This window comes from Mobula hypostoma, chromosome 5 (assembly GCF_963921235.1).
Source record: "Mobula hypostoma chromosome 5, sMobHyp1.1, whole genome shotgun sequence".
NCBI classification, from domain to species: Eukaryota; Metazoa; Chordata; class Chondrichthyes; order Myliobatiformes; family Myliobatidae; genus Mobula; species Mobula hypostoma.
In genome coordinates this window covers 7,067,384-7,083,646 of record NC_086101.1, presented here as the reverse complement: position 1 = coordinate 7,083,646, position 16,263 = coordinate 7,067,384, and the positions used below count along the sequence as shown (strand labels likewise).

At 49.7% G+C, this 16,263-nt stretch overlaps 1 non-coding gene across 1 annotated transcript; it reads left to right on the top strand.

Annotated features, from left to right (window-relative positions):
• Positions 1 to 2,225: 2,225 nt before the first annotated feature.
• LOC134347391 (U1 spliceosomal RNA) lies at positions 2,226 to 2,384 on the top strand. The gene has a single exon (XR_010018145.1). It is a non-coding gene; the product is annotated as a U1 spliceosomal RNA (small nuclear RNA).
• Positions 2,385 to 16,263: the final 13,879 nt, after the last annotated feature.

Below are 16,263 nucleotides of genomic sequence, written 5' to 3'. Positions count from 1 at the left end.
TTTAAAGTGCGAGGGAAAGATCTAACACGGGTCAGGGATGCATTTTTCACACGTAGGGTGGTCAGTATAAGCCATAGGAAGTATTTCCCAGGGTGGGAACGGCTAATATGAGGGAGCATACCCTGCAGCACCTCCTCGCCTGTGCTGTACCGGGCAGGAAGATCTCAGACAGCCTCGCGCTGCTGAGGGACACCATCGCCTACGTGCAGGACAGAGGGGTGGACGCCTGCCTGGTCAGCTTGGACCAGGAGAAAGCCTTCGACAGGATATCGCACACGTACATGGCGGACGTGCTCTCCAAAATGGGATTTGGGGAGGGAATCCGGAATTGGATCAGACTGCTCTACACGGACATGCGTAGTGCAGTCCAGGTTAACGGGTGGGAAACAGACAGCTTCCCCATCAGGTCTGGAGTCAGGCAGGGCTGTCCCCTCTCCGCTGTCTTGTTTGTCTGCTGCATAGAACCCTTTGCCGAGGCCATCAGGAGGGTTGAGGGCATAAGAGGGGTGACTCTGCCAGGCAGTGGAGGGACCCAAGTGAAAACCTCCCTGTACATGGACGACGTCGTCGTCTTCTGCTCTGATCCGAGGTCAGTTCGTAGGTTGATTGGCATCTGCGAGCAGTTAGAGCTAGCGTCGGGGGCCAGGGTCAACCGCAAGAAGAGCGAAACCATGCTCTTCGGCAACTGGCCCGACCGATCCAGCGTCCCCTTCACCATCAGGTCTGACCACGTGAAGGTGTTGGGGATCTGGTTCGGAGGGGCCGAGGCGTGCAACAAGAACTGGCAGGAGCGGACTGCCAAGGTGAAACAGAAACTGGGACTGTGGGGAGGGCGCTCCCTGCCGATAACGGGCAAGAACCTGGTCATCAGGTGTGAGGTGCTCTCAGGGCTGCTGTACTTGGCGCAGGTCTGGCCCGTCCCCCGCTCCTACAGCTCGGAAATCACCCGGGCTGTCTTCAGATTCGTCTGGGGATCCAAGATGGAGCGGGTGAGACGGACCGTCATGCACAAATCCCTGGACAACGGGGGCAAGAACGACCCCAATGTCGCCCTCACCCTGATGGCCAGCTTCGTGTGTGGCTGCATCAGGCTGTGCGTGGATCCCAGATACGTGGGCACAAAGTACTACTATGTGCCCAGGTTTTACCTGTCGCCCTGGCTACGAAGGATGCGTCTGGCCCCTTTCCCGCGCAACACCCCTGTCAGCTGGTCGTTGCCGCCATACCTGTCCTTCGTGGAAAAATTCTTCAAGACCAACGCATTTGACCACAGGGCCATTAGACAGTGGTCGGCACGTAATGTCCTGCAGGCACTGCAGGAGAAGGACGCGATGGACACAGTGGGGTGGTTCCCTGAGCAGACCGTCCAGTTCATCTGGCAAAATGCCTCATCGCCAGATCTCACCAACGGGCACAAAGACCTCGCCTGGCTGGCGGTGAGAGAGGCCCTCCCAGTCAGAGCCCTCCTGTACGCCCGGAACGGTTCCTCCACACCCCGTTGCCCACGGGAGGACTGTAATGGGGTGGAGTCGGGGGCTCACCTCTTTGCACACTGTGGGTTCGCGAAGAAGGTGTGGGGGAGAATGGAAGGGACAGTACTAAGATTCATGCCCAGCAGCTGCGTTACCGAGGACTCGGTGATCTACGGGCTGTTCCCGGGGACGCACACGGAGACTAAAATCCGGTGCTGCTGGCAGATCATCAATTCGGTGAAAGACGCTCTTTGGTCGGCCCGAAACTTGATGGTCTGCCAGCAGATGGAGATGTCCCTGATTGAATGCTGCCGACTGGCACACTCTCGGCTGCAGGAGTACGTGCTGAGGGATGCACTCAAACTTGGTGCGGCCACCGCGAAGGCCCGGTGGGGAAGGACCACAGTTTAAGGTTTATCACCCGTGGGAGGGGGGGGGGGTTGAGTGGGGAGGAGACCTACCCTCATCACCGGTGTGGACAGATAATCAACATGGTGCCCAAGGAGTGGGTGGAATTGTTAATTTGGGTAAGTGTTAGAGCCATTGCCTGCCTTTATTGTTGATAATTTGATTGTTAATAAGTGTTAACTCTTGACCAAGGGTTGAGAGTAAATGCATGGTTTATTGGAAGCATCTTTCATTTGTAAATGAACAGAGAGTCAACGCAAAATTTTTATTGTTAATAACTTTATTGAATAAGGACTCACAGTCAACGAATGTTTTTTTCTTGTCTGTAATTATTTTTATTTTGTAATATTTCTGAATAAAGTATTTTTGGAAAAAAAAAGGTTCTCCCAGGACGAGGCTATCCCATTGCACTTCGGGTGTGCTGACGCCTGCGATGTCCCCAAATGCGGGATACTCGACTGCAAAATTTGTAGTAGTGGAGGACTGCGTTCGCGCTCTCCCCTGATTTCTAATGCAAATGATAGAATATGATTTCTCTATAGGGGAGAGGGTTGATGAAAAACATTCCCTTCCATCTGTGGTTCTTCCAAACTCTACTTACAACGACGCGCCTTCAATTTCAATTGACAAACAAGAGAATCTGCGGGTGAAATACAAGCTTTACACATAAAGTGCTGGAGGAACTCAGCATCTATGGAAAAATAGCACAGTCATCTTCTGGGCCGAAGACACTTCGGCCGGAAGGAAAAAAAAGCTGAGGAGAAGATTTAAAAGGTGGGGGAAGGGAAAAGAGAAACACAGGGTGATAGGTGAAACCTGGAATGGGTGGGGGTAGCGGGCAGCCCCAGAGGGAGTCGATTGACGGGCCAGGAGATATAGTGAGAGAGGGAAAAGGAGATGGGAAATGGAGAGGGGGTGTATTGGGGAACCATTAATGGAACTTTGACAAATCAATGTTCATGTTATCGGGTTGGAGGCAACCCAAACGGAATATAAGGTGCTTGATGTTCCTCCTACCTAAATGTGGCCTCATCACGACAGTGTAGGAGACCATATCAGAACGGGAATGGGAAGTAAAATTAAAATGGGGGCCATTGGGAGATCCCACTTCTTCTGGAGGACGGAGTGTAGACGCTCGGCGAAGCGGTCTCCCAAACTACGTCGGAGGCCACACCGGGAGCAGCAAACACAGCAAATGACCACAACAGACTCACAGGTGAAGTGTCGCCTCACCTGGGAGGACTGCTTTGGGCCAGGAATGGTAGTGAGGGAGGAGGTGTTGGGGCAGGTGTAGCACTTGCTCCGCTTGCAAGGAAAAGTGCCAGGGCCAGGAGGGAAATCTGTGAGGAGGGAAGAATGGACAATGGAAGCGCATAGGGAGCGATCCCTGCGGGAGGCAGCAAGCCTATGGAGGTGGTGGTGGAAAGATGTGCTTGGTGGTGGAAGTTTCGGTGAATTATGTGCTGGACGCGGAGGCTGGCGGGGTGGTAGGTGAGGACAAAAGGACCCTATCCCCGGTAGCGTGGCAGGAGGTTGAAATGTGGGGGCAGCCAGCTTCGAATAACTAAGGAAATAAAACATAGTATCAAATTAAAAGCTCATGTGTCCCTTGGAAGACGAGAAGGGGAAATTGATATTGGGTGATAAGGAAATGGCTGAGGCATTGAACGACTATTTTGTGTCGGTCTTCACAGTGAAGGACACATCTAATATGCCAAAGAAGGATGTCATGGACGAAATGGGAGGCGAGGACCTCGATAAAATCACTGTCACTAAAGAGATAGTGATGAGCAAACTAGAGGGCCTGAAGGCAGATAAGTCCTCTGGTCCTGATGGGATGCATCCCAGGGTGCTGAAGGAATTGGCGGAGGTTATAGTAGACGCGTTGGTAATCATTTATCAAAACTCTCTTGACTCTGGGCGGGTCCCAGCGGACTGGAAGACAGCAAATGTTATACCACTTTTTAAAAAAAGATGTAGGCAAAAAACGGGCAACTATAGGTCAGTTAGCTTAATATCTGTAGTCAGGAAATTGCTTGAAGCTGTCATTAAGAAGAAATAGCGAAACATTTAGAAAGAAGTGGTTCCATTAGGCAGACACAGCATGGATTCAGAAAGGGCAGGTCCTGTTTGACAAAATTACTGGAGTTCTTTAAGGACATAATGAGTGCAGTGGATAGAGGGGATCAGGTGGATACTTGGATTTCCAGAAAGCGTTTAATAAGGTGATGCACAAGAGACTTATAAATAAGATACGGATGCATGGAGTCGGAGGAAGTGCTTTGGCATAGACAGTGGATTAGTTAACCAACAGAAGGCAGAGAGTTGGTATAACTGAGTGTTTCTCCAGTTAGCAGTCTGTGGTGAGTGGGGTGCCGCAGGGGACGGTGCTGGGCCCGTAGCTGTTCACTATTTACATTGATGATTTGGGAGAGGGGACTGAATGTAGCGCAGCAAAATTTGCTGATGACAATAAACTGAGTGGAAAAGCAAATTGTACAGGGGATGTGGAGAGTCTGAGAGGGATATAGATAGGTTAAGTGAGTGGGCCAAGGTCTGGCAGATGGAATACAACGTTGGCAACTGTGAGATCGTCCACTTTGGAAGGAATATTAGAAGAGCAGATTATTATTTAAACGGTGAAAGATTGCAGCATGCTGTTGTGCAGAGGGACTTGGGAGTGCTTGTTCATGAATCGTAAAAAGTTGGCTTGCAGGTACAGCAGGTTATTAAGAAGCAAAAGGGAATGTTGGCCTTCATTGCTAGAGGGACTGAATTCGAGAGCAGGGAGATTTAGGACGGAGATGAGGAGGAACTGTTTTTCTCAGAGAGTGGTGAATCTGTGGAATTCTCTGCCCAGGGAAGTAGTTGAGGCTTCTTCACAAAATATATTAAAGATACAGTTAGATAGGTTTTTACATAGTAAGGGAATTAAGAATTATGGGGAAAAGGCAGGTAGATGGAGCTGAGTTTACGGACAGATCAGCCATGATCTTATTGAATGGCGGGGTAGGCTCGATGGGCCGGATGGCCTACTCCTCTCCTATTTCCCAAGTTCTTATGAAAAGAGAGACACAGAGACTGTAGATGCAGGAATCTGGACGGAAAATATAGCTGCTGAGGAACTCAGCGGGTCAGACAGCACTTGTGGAGAAAAATGGACAGAAGATATTCTGGGTTGAGACAGTCCAGGTGAAGGATCTCAAACTGAAATGTCGATTGTCCATTTCTCTCCACAAATGCTGCCTGACCCTCGGTGTCCTCCAAAAGCTCGTTTTATTTAGCTCGAGGACTGAAGGTAGTCAGAGGTGTAAAAACGGTGTTGAAAGGTAAATTTATAGCAACTATTAAATCAGTTAATGGTATGGAACACGGGATGTGGAGAGAATCGGCTGTGAGGAGATTGATGCTGTGGCGATGACAACGATGTGGCTGCAGGAATCACCACAGGACTGGACATTGTACGTCACAGTGTGGAAAACATTCAACTCCTGATTTTCATTTCCCTTCTTGACTTCACCACATACGGTCCGGCTCCAAAGGTCCGGTCTCACTTGTTCTGAACCGGACCTTCTTCCTAAATTCTGTGTCTGGGCTGAAGGTCATTATAGATTAGAGGGTGTAGCTGGAACCACCAAGCTACGGAAAAATACTGGAGTAATGATCATGTTACGCTTTGATGGAATCTTAAGTGGTATAAAAAGGGACATTTTCTTTGCGCAATGGGAGAGTTTTGCCTGACGCTCGATCACCGGTGTTAATGCTGAGACTTAGAGAAGATAGAGACGAGGGGATGGGAACTGGGGACGGGGAGCTGTGAGAAAAATGGTCGGATCTGTGACACCCTTCTGACATTGCAGAGATCGGCTCAGTGAATGATAAGAATTATTTTGATTCTGTGCTGCAACTACTGCGGACTTTTGATTTTTCTATCTGTATTGCATTTGTGCTGGTTCTAATGAGGTGTTTTCTTGTGGCCTTGAACATGTGTGCAGCATCTGCTTTATCTGTGAATGCATATGTGAATACCCTGAGCTGAATCAGAAAATAAGACAGAACGGATCTTTAATATCATTTTCTTTATACCCTGTGCGGCCAGCAGGTGGCGGAATTGCTTCAGTTATTCGCTGTCACACTCTGCTTTCACCCAGTCGGGACAGATTGTGTCAACAGATGTCAAGTGCACTCTCGCCGCTCCCCACTGTCCAGCAGGGGCTGTGGGAAATTACTCTGGAACCACCCCGCCCCCCGGTCCTTACCAGGGAGGGAGCATCACAGACTGATGGGATCACAAGCGAAACCCTTTGGTTTCCTTGTCTGTGTAAGTCTCGGGAAGACACTGTCTGGTCCCATCAAATTTATGAGATTGAGACGGCTCTCCCACCCAAAACCCCGGTTTGTGTGGATGCTGTGTAATTTGCTACCCTGTTAGACATTAGTGCCACGGAGCAACAGACAGTACACTGCATTCGAACGAAGGAAATATGTTTATGAATCTTAACTAAAGGGTTAGTAAAGAAAAACAAAAAGAGAAGGGCCATTTTAATTAAACAGTCAAATGTGCACAAGTTGGAGCTCAACGTTTCACCACATTCACCGGTCCTCAATCTGTCTCGGAACTTGGCTTCATCGAATCACGGTCCCGCACCGGATCGAATCTTACAACCTGTTCTCCCCAGCGTCTTCTCTCTTCATCTCCTGCCGAACAAAAGCCCCAAGCCCAACTTTAGTGTCCCTCACCAGAAAAAGCTCCCCCTAGTTCCACCATCCTGACTGGATGACACAGATTCCTCATCATCCTTTATCTTGAACAATAACCCAAACAGGCTGAGAGCAGAACAGACTGATCTTACAGAGCTGCTGAATGAAATACCTACAGCAGAACAGTAAAAATGTGACCCAGGGCGTTACACAGGGTACAGAAGTCTGGGAACACAGTGACTCAGCAGCTGTCGAGGGAAAAGTCAGCAACAACTGACACTGACATGATAGACAGTCAGAGTCTCTTTATCCTCAGTGTGGGAAAGTCAAATACTACAGGGAGTAAATATAAGGTGAGAGGAGAAGGTTTAAAGGAGATTGATGAGGCAAGTTTGTTTTACACAGAGAACGGTCGCTGCCTGGAACGTTCTGTCAGTGGAGGAGGTGGCAACAGATACAACAACAACATTTCAGTGGCATTTAGACAGACACACGAACAGACAGGGAATGAAGAGTTGTGGACCATGTACAGGTAGATGGGATGAGATTGAACTGGCACAATGTTCAGCACAGACTTGTGGGCCGAATGACCTGTTCCTGTGTTGTATTGCTCTGTGTTCCATGTTCAATGTTCCAAGATTTAGCACAAAATCTAAAACCTTGAGAGACTTATACAGGTGTGTGGTGGTGAGCATATTGACTGGCTGCATCACAGTCTGGTATGGAATCACCAATACCCCAGCATTGAGCACATCGACACAGACCATTGTTGCAGCAAAGCTGCACAGCCCCACCGCCCAGCTCATTCTCTCTTTTCACTGCTGCTATCAGGACTCACATAATCTGGTTCAGATAACTTCAAATTCACTCGCCCCATTACTGAACTGCTCCCACAACCTATGGACTCACTTTCAAGTATACCTCATCTCATGTTCTTGATATTTATTGCATATATATTATATATATATTTATTTATTCTTCTTGTTTTTCTTTCTCCTTGTATTTGGAATTTGTTGTCTTTTGCACACTGGTTGTCTGCCCTGTTTGTGCAGTCTTTCATTGATTCTATTGTGATTGCTGGACTTGTTGAAATTTACTTTGAACTTTGGACTGAATACAGTAAACATCGGGTACAGAGGATGCTCTACACAGAGTGCACTGGTTATCCCAGTGTAATCCAACAGACAGAAGGCCAAAATATTAAATGGCGCAAATGTAGATATATGTATTAAGAAATAGCAGCAGATGTGGCTATTTGGCCCTTTGTAGCTGTCCTGCCCTTCACTCAGAACATCTGATCTTTGACCTTAGCCCCACTTTCCTGTGCCATCCCCATCATCACAGAGCCCCAGAAATCAAGAAACCTTGTGGACAGAATTCCAAAGTTTCACTGCATTCTGGGTGAGGAAATTTCTCATCTCAGTCCTGCTGAGGAGACGTGTTATTCTGAGTCTGTGAACTTTGGTTCCACACACCAGCCAGATGAAACATCATTCCTGCCTCTGCTCTGTCAATACCCTGTGAGACTGTGTCTGTCTCAGTCAGACCACCTCTTATTCTTCTACCTTTGAGACATGCCCAGCAGTGTGATCTCTCTGAGGACACTATGTAGAGGATAAAGCTTTAACGTGAGAGGGTCAAAGTTGAAACAGGATGTTATGTTTCAGGACATTACTATTCTCCTCACTGAAATCCCCAGATTCAAACTGATCCTTCAAGGGACATATCACGAATTACTCTTTTTCTTCCAACAGATTCATAGAATTTGCTGAAGTTATCTTCTGTGTTCCTTGTGCCCTCCCGATTTCCCTACATTCCTTCCATTTCACAAGGGAATCGCTTCATCCCAGTTACTTTCACCTGACAAGCAACTCCATCATTTTCCGGATCAGAGTCTGAATAACCCTCGTCAGCCAGAGTTCCCTCAGCCCATCAGTGCTGACCTTCACTCTAACAGGAACATGCTGATCCCAAACCCCTCCAAACCCTGTTCAGGATCCTCACTCACAAGACGTCTGTTTACCCTCCTGTTCCACACCTCTATTTACTCCCTGGCCCTTTCTGTCCTCCCTCAGTTCAGTCTGTCCATTGATCTGAAGAGAAATAGTGAGAGAATAGTTCCCCTGCAGTGTCCGTGTGTGGAGCAAAGAGGGATGAGTGAGGTCTGGTTCCCCTCGTCTGTGTTTACTGTGGAGAAGGGAATGGAAACTGGGAAATTTAGGGAGGAGAATAAATAGTATTGTCCTGAAACATGACAAACAAGTGATGATGCTGGAAGTCTTAAACACATAAAACTGGATAAGCTCCTGGGGCCTGATCAAGTCCATCCTCGGACCTTGTGGGGAATCCAAGGAAGAATTTGCTGGGGCTTTGCTGAGATAATTTGAACATCAAACACTGAACTTTACCCCACAGGAACAGCCCCTGTGGCATGAGGTCCTGGGTGAGCTGATACAAAATTGGTTTCTGGTTGGAAGCAGAGGGTGGTGGTGGAGGGTTGTTTTTCACACTGGATGTCCGTGAGCAGAGCTGAACCACGGGCATCGTTGCTGCCTCCATTCTGTTTGTTATTCATGTTAATGAATTCGATGAGAGGGTAGGTGTGTGGTTAGTACATTTGTGGAAGTGAGGCAAGAGGGGAAAAATGAAAGGGGACCTGAGGGCAAAGTTTACACAGAGAAGGTGATGAGTGTATCAAACGAGCTGCCACTGGAGGTGACAGCGGCAGGTAACTACATGTGACAATATCCTGAGTTATTCATTATGGACTGTGCCTTTAAAAAGAGAGAGAGAGCGTGCAGCTGATTCAGAGAGAGAGAGAGAGGCACCGAGCAGCTCGTGTGTCGCTAAGGTGATAGAAGGGAGGAGATACATGATGGACAGCTGGTGTTCGGCACAACCATATTTAAACCAGCATGGTCGCTTGTTTCGTGGGACAGGCAGACGCACTAAGGTGTGGCGAAATTACCACTACACTTTCACGTGATCACGAGTGTGGGACTGAGGATCGATTAAGAGGAATTGATCTGTGATTATTAGTGCGTGAAAGAGCGACCCTATGGAGATTACCAGTGTGTCTAACCCTTGCCTGGTTTGGTAGATTATCACTCGAAGACGGCGCTCTTTAAGTTGGTCAAGTTTGGCTAACTTGGAAGTTTCAGAGGACAACGGGAAGAATCGATGGCATCAGCTTACGTGGACAACAAACCATCTACCTCTCTCCTCAATTCTAATCAACTCAATAACACGAACTGAACCGACTTTGTTGACCTACCATCGTAAGACTGTACCATTTTCCACCTAAGCTTGAAGAAGTTTGGGTTTATATTTCCACACATATATATGCATAAACTCTGCTAACCTGTTCGACTTATCTAGTTTGATATTACTGTATTGCGTAGTTACTTCTAAAAATAGTGTTAGTAAACAGCAAAACCAGACTCCAGGTGAGTTCCATTTCTGCTGGTTCTTTTAACCCATTACGGGGAAAGTAACATAAACCATTTAAAAGACATTTTGACAAATGTATGCACATGAAACATAAGGCAATAAGACCATAAGATATAGGGGTAAGTAGGCCATTCAGCCTATCGAGTCTGCTCTGCCATTCAATCCTGGGCCAATCCAATTCTTCCAGTCATTCCCACTCCCCTGTTTTCACCCCATACCCTTTGATGCCCTAGCTAATCAAGAACCTATCGATCTCTGCCTAAAATACACCCAATGATTTGACCTCCACAGCCGCTCGTGGCAACAAATTCCACAGAGCTACCAGCCTCTGACTAAAGTAATTTCTCTGCATCTAAGTTCTAAAAGGACGTCCTTCAATCCTGAAGTCGTGCCCTCTTGTCCAAGAATCCCCTACCATGGGAAATAACTTTGCCATATCTAACATGTTCAGGCCTTTTAACATTTGGAATGTTTCTATGAGAACCTCCCCCCATTCTCCTGAACTCCAGGGAATACAGCCCAAGAGCTGCCAAACATTCCTCATACGGTAACCATTTCATTCCTTGAATCATTCTCATGAATCTTCTCTGGACTCTTTCCAACGTCAGGATATCTTTTCTAAAATAAGGAGCCCAGAACTGCACACAATACTGCCAAGTGTGGTCTCACGAATGCCTTATAGAGCCTCAACATCACATCCCTGCTCTTATATTCTCTACCTCTAGAAATGAATGCCAACATTGCATTTACCTTCTTCACAACCAACTCAACCTGGAGGTTAACATTCAGGGTATCCTGCACAAGGACTCCCAAGTCCCTTTGCATCTCTGCATTTTGAATTCTCTTCCCATCTGAATAATAGTCTGCCCATTTATTTCTTCCACCCAAGTGCATGGCCATACACTTTCCAACATTGTATTTCATTTGCCACTTCCATGCCCATTCCCCTAAACTATCTAAGTCTCTCTGTTTCCTCAACACTACCTGCTCCTCCACCTATCTTTGTATAATCGGCAAATTTAGCCACATATACATTAATATCATTGTCTAAATCATTGACACATATCATAAAAAGCAGCGGTCCGAACTCCACTAGTAACCGGCAGCCAGCCAGAATAGGATCCTTTGATTCCCACTCTGTTTTCTGCCGATCAGCCAATGCCCCAACCACACTAGTAACTTCCCTGTAATTCCATGGGCTCTTACCTTGCTAAGCAGCCTCATGTGTGGCACCTTGTCAAAGGCCTTCTGAAAATCTCAGTACTCCACGTTGACTGCATTTCCTTTGTCCACCCTGCTTCGAATTTCCTCAAAGAATTGCAGTAGGTTTGTCAGGCAGGAATTTCCTTTCAGGAAACCATGCTGGCTCTGGCCTATCTTGTCATGTGCCTCCAGGTACTCCGTAATCTCATCCCTAACAATCAATTCCAACAAATTACTAACCACTGACATCAGGCTAGCAGGTCTATAGTTTCCTTTCTGCTGCCTCCCACCCTTCTTAAATAGCGGAGTAACATTTGCAATTTTCCAGTCATCTGGTACAATGCCAGGATCTATCCATTCCTGAAAGATCATCATCAATGCCTCCGCATTCTCTCCAGCTACTTCCTTCAGTACCCGAGGGTGCATTCCATCAGGTCCAGGAGATTTATCCACCCTCAGACCATTAAGCTTCCCGAGCACCTTCTCAATCGTAACTTTCACTGCACAGCTTCACTTCCCTGACACTCTTGAATGTCCTGTACGCTGCAGACATCTTCCACTGTGAGGAATAATGCAAAATATGCATTCAGTTCTTCTGCCATCTTTGCATCTCTGATTACAATATCTCCAGTGTCATTTTGTATTGGTCCTATATCTACCCTCGACTCTCTTTTACCATTTATATACTTTAAAAAGCTTTTCATATCTTCTTTTATATTCGTCGCCAGCTTCCTCTCATAATTCATCTGTTTGTTCCGAATGACCTTCTTAGCTGAGGGTTAACATCTTCACAGAGAGGGTCGTGAGTCCCTGGAATGAGCTGCCAGAGGAAGTGGTCGAGCTGGGAACCACTGCAACACTTACAGTGAGAGGCATTTGGATAGGTGCATGGAGGGAAAGGGCTTGGAGGGCTATGTGCCAAACACGGGTATCTGGGTCTAGCGGGTAGGTAGTGTGGTCAGTACGGGCCAATGGGCTATCTGGGTCTAGCGGGTAGGTAGTGTGGTCAGTACGGGCCAATGGGCTATCTGGGTCTAGCGGGTAGGTAGAGTGGTCAGTACGGGCCAATGGGCTATCTGGGTCTAGCGGGTAGGTAGTGTGGTCAGTACAGGCCAATGGGCTATCTGGGTCTAGCGGGTAGGTAGTGTGGTCAGTACGGGCCAATGGGCTATCTGGGTCTAGCGGGTAGGTAGTGTGGTCAGTACGGGCCAATGGGCTATCTGGGTCTAGCGGGTAGGTAGTGACGTCAGTATGGGTCAATGGGCTATCTGGGTCTAGCGGGTAGGTAGTGAGGTCAGTACGGGTCAATGGGCTATCTGGGTCTAGCGGGTAGGTAGTGTGGTCAGTATGGGTCAATGGGCTATCTGGGTCTAGCGGGTAGGTAGTGTGGTCAGTACGGGTCAATGGGCTATCTGGGTCTAGCGGGTAGGTAGTGAGGTCAGTACGTGTCAATGGGCTATCTGGGTCTAGCGGGTAGGTAGTGTGGTCAGTACGGGCCAATGGGCTGAGGGGTCTAGCGGGTAGGTAGTGTGGTCAGTATGGGCCAATGGGCTATCTGGGTCTAGCGGGTAGGTAGTGTGCTCAGTACGGGTCAATGGGCTATCCGGGTCTAGCGGGTAGGTAGTGTGGTCAGTATGGGCCAATGGGCTATCTGGGTCTAGCGGGTAGGTAGTGAGGTCAGTACGGGTCAATGGGCTATCTGGGTCTAGCGGGTAGGTAGTGTGGTCAGTATGGGTCAATGGGCTATCTGGGTCTAGCGGGTAGGTAGTGTGGTCAGTACGGGCCAATGGGCTATCTGGGTTTAGCGGGTAGGTAGTGTGGTCAGTACGGGCCAATGGGCTATCTGGGTCTAGCGGGTAGGTAGTGTGGTCAGTATGGGTCAATGGGCTATCTGGGTCTAGCGGGTAGGTAGTGAGGTCAGTACGGGCCAATGGGCTGAGGGGTCTAGCCGGTAGGTAGTGTGGTCAGTATGGGTCAATGGGCTATCTGGGTCTAGCGGGTAGGTAGTGTGGTCAGTACGGGCCAATGGGCTATCTGGGTCTAGCGGGTAGGTAGTGTGGTCAGTATGGGTCAATGGGCTATCTGGGTCTAGCGGGTAGGTAGTGAGGTCAGTACGGGCCAATGGGCTGAGGGGTCTAGCCGGTAGGTAGTGTGGTCAGTGCAGGCCAATGGGCTATCTGGGTCTAGTGGGTAGGTAGTGAGGTCAGTACGGGCCAATGGGCTACCTGGGTCTAGCGGGTAGGTAGTGTGGTCAGTACGGGCCAATGGGCTATCTGGGTCTAGCGGGTAGGTAGTGTGGTCAGTACGGGCTAATGGGCTATCTGGGTCTAGCGGGTAGGTAGTGAGGTCAGTACGGGTCAATGGGCTATCTGGGTCTAGCGGGTAGGTAGTGTGGTCAGAATGGGTCAATGGGCTATCTGGGTCTAGTGGGTAGGTAGTGTGGTCAGTACGGACCAATGGGCGATCTGGGTCTAGCGGGTAGGTAGTGTGGTCAGTACGGGCCAATGGGTTATCTGGGTCTAGCGGGTAGGTAGTGAGGTCAGTACGGGTCAATGGGCTATCTGGGTCTAGCGGGTAGGTAGTGTGGTCAGTATGGGTCAATGGGCTATCTGGGTCTAGTGGGTAGGTAGTGTGGTCAGTACGGGCCAATGGGCTATCTGGGTCTAGCGGGTAGGTAGTGTGGTCAGTACGGGCCAATGGGCTATCTGGGTCTAGCGGGTAGGTAGTGTGGTCAGTACGGGCCAATGGGCTATCTGGGTCTAGCGGGTAGGTAGTGTGGTCAGTACGGGCCAATGGGCTATCTGGGTCTAGCGGGTAGGTAGTGTGGTCAGTACGGGTCAATGGGCTATCTGGGTCTAGCGGGTAGGTAGTGTGGTCAGTACGGGTCAATGGGCTATCTGGGTCTAGCGGGTAGGTAGTGAGGTCAGTACGGGTCAATGGGCTATCTGGGTCTAGCGGGTAGGTAGTGTGGTCAGTACGGGCCAATGGGCTGAGGGGTCTAGCGGGTAGGTAGTGTGGTCAGTATGGGCCAATGGGCTATCTGGGTCTAGCGGGTAGGTAGTGTGCTCAGTACGGGTCAATGGGCTATCTGGGTCTAGCGGGTAGGTAGTGTGGTCAGTATGGGCCAATGGGCTATCTGGGTCTAGCGGGTAGGTAGTGAGGTCAGTACGGGTCAATGGGCTATCTGGGTCTAGCGGGTAGGTAGTGTGGTCAGTATGGGCCAATGGGCTATCTGGGTCTAGCGGGTAGGTAGTGAGGTCAGTACGGGCCAATGGGCTATCTGGGTCTAGCGGGTAGGTAGTGTGGTCAGTATGGGTCAATGGGCTATCTGGGTCTAGCGGGTAGGTAGTGAGGTCAGTACGGGTCAATGGGCTATCTGGGTCTAGCGGGTAGGTAGTGTGGTCAGTACGGGTCAATGGGCTATCTGGGTCTAGCGGGTAGGTAGTGAGGTCAGTACGGGTCAATGGGCTATCTGGGTCTAGCGGGTAGGTAGTGTGGTCAGTACGGGTCAATGGGCTATCTGGGTCTAGCGGGTAGGTAGTGTGGTCAGTACGGGCCAATGGGCTATCTGGGTCTAGCGGGTAGGTAGTGTGGTCAGTACGGGCCAATGGGCTATCTGGGTCTAGCGGGTAGGTAGTGTGGTCAGTACGGGCCAATGGGCTATCTGGGTCTAGCGGGTAGGTAGTGTGGTCAGTACGGGTCAATGGGCTATCTGGGTCTAGCGGGTAGGTAGTGTGGTCAGTACGGGTCAATGGGCTATCTGGGTCTAGCGGGTAGGTAGTGTGGTCAGTATGGGCCAATGGGCTATCTGGGTCTAGCGGGTAGGTAGTGTGGTCAGTACGGGTCAATGGGCTATCTGGGTCTAGCGGGTAGGTAGTGTGGTCAGTATGGGCCAATGGGCTATCTGGGTCTAGCGGGTAGGTAGTGAGGTCAGTACGGGTCAATGGGCTATCTGGGTCTAGCGGGTAGGTAGTGTGGTCAGTACGGGCCAATGGGCTATCTGGGTCTAGCGGGTAGGTAGTGTAGTCAGTACGGGCCAATGGGCTATCTGGGTCTAGCGGGTAGGTAGTGAGGTCAGTACGGGCCAATGGGTTATCTGGGTCTAGCGGGTAGGTAGTGTGGTCAGTATGGGTCAATGGGCTATCTGGGTCTAGTGGGTAGGTAGTGAGGGCAGTACGGGTCAATGGGCTATCTGGGTCTAGCGGGTAGGTAGTGTGGTCAGTACGGGCCAATGGGCTATCTGGGTCTAGCGGGTAGGTAGTGTGGTCAGTACGGGTCAATGGGCTATCTGGGTCTAGCGGGTAGGTAGTGTGGTCAGTACGGGTCAATGGGCTATCTGGGTCTAGCGGGTAGGTAGTGTGGTCAGTACGGGTCAATGGGCTATCTGGGTCTAGCGGGTAGGTAGTGTGGTCAGTACGGGCCAATGGGCTATCTGGGTCTAGCGGGTAGGTAGTGTGGTCAGTACGGGCCAATGGGCTATCTGGGTCTAGCGGGTAGGTAGTGTGGTCAGTACGGGTCAATGGGCTATCTGGGTCTAGCGGGTAGGTAGTGTGGTCAGTACGGGTCAATGGGCTATCTGGGCAATGGGCTATCTGGGTCTAGCGGGTAGGTAGTGTGGTCAGTACGGGCCAATGGGCTATCTGGGTCTAGCGGGTAGGTAGTATGGTCAGTACGGACCAATGGGCTATCTGGGTCTAGCGGGTAGGTAGTGTGGTCAGTATGGGTCAATGGGCTATCTGGGTCTAGCGGGTAGGTAGTGTGGTCAGTACGGGCCAATGGGCTATCTGGGTCTAGCGGGTAGGTAGTGTGGTCAGTACGGGTCAATGGGCTATCTGGGTCTAGCGGGTAGGTAGTGTGGTCAGTATGGGTCAATGGGCTATCTGGGTCTAGCGGGTAGGTAGTGAGGTCAGTACGGGTCAATGGGCTATCTGGGTCTAGCGGGTAGGTAGTGTGGTCAGTACGGGCCAATGGGCTATCTGGGTCTAGCGGGTAGGTAGTGTGGTCAGTACGGGCCAATGGGCTATCTGGG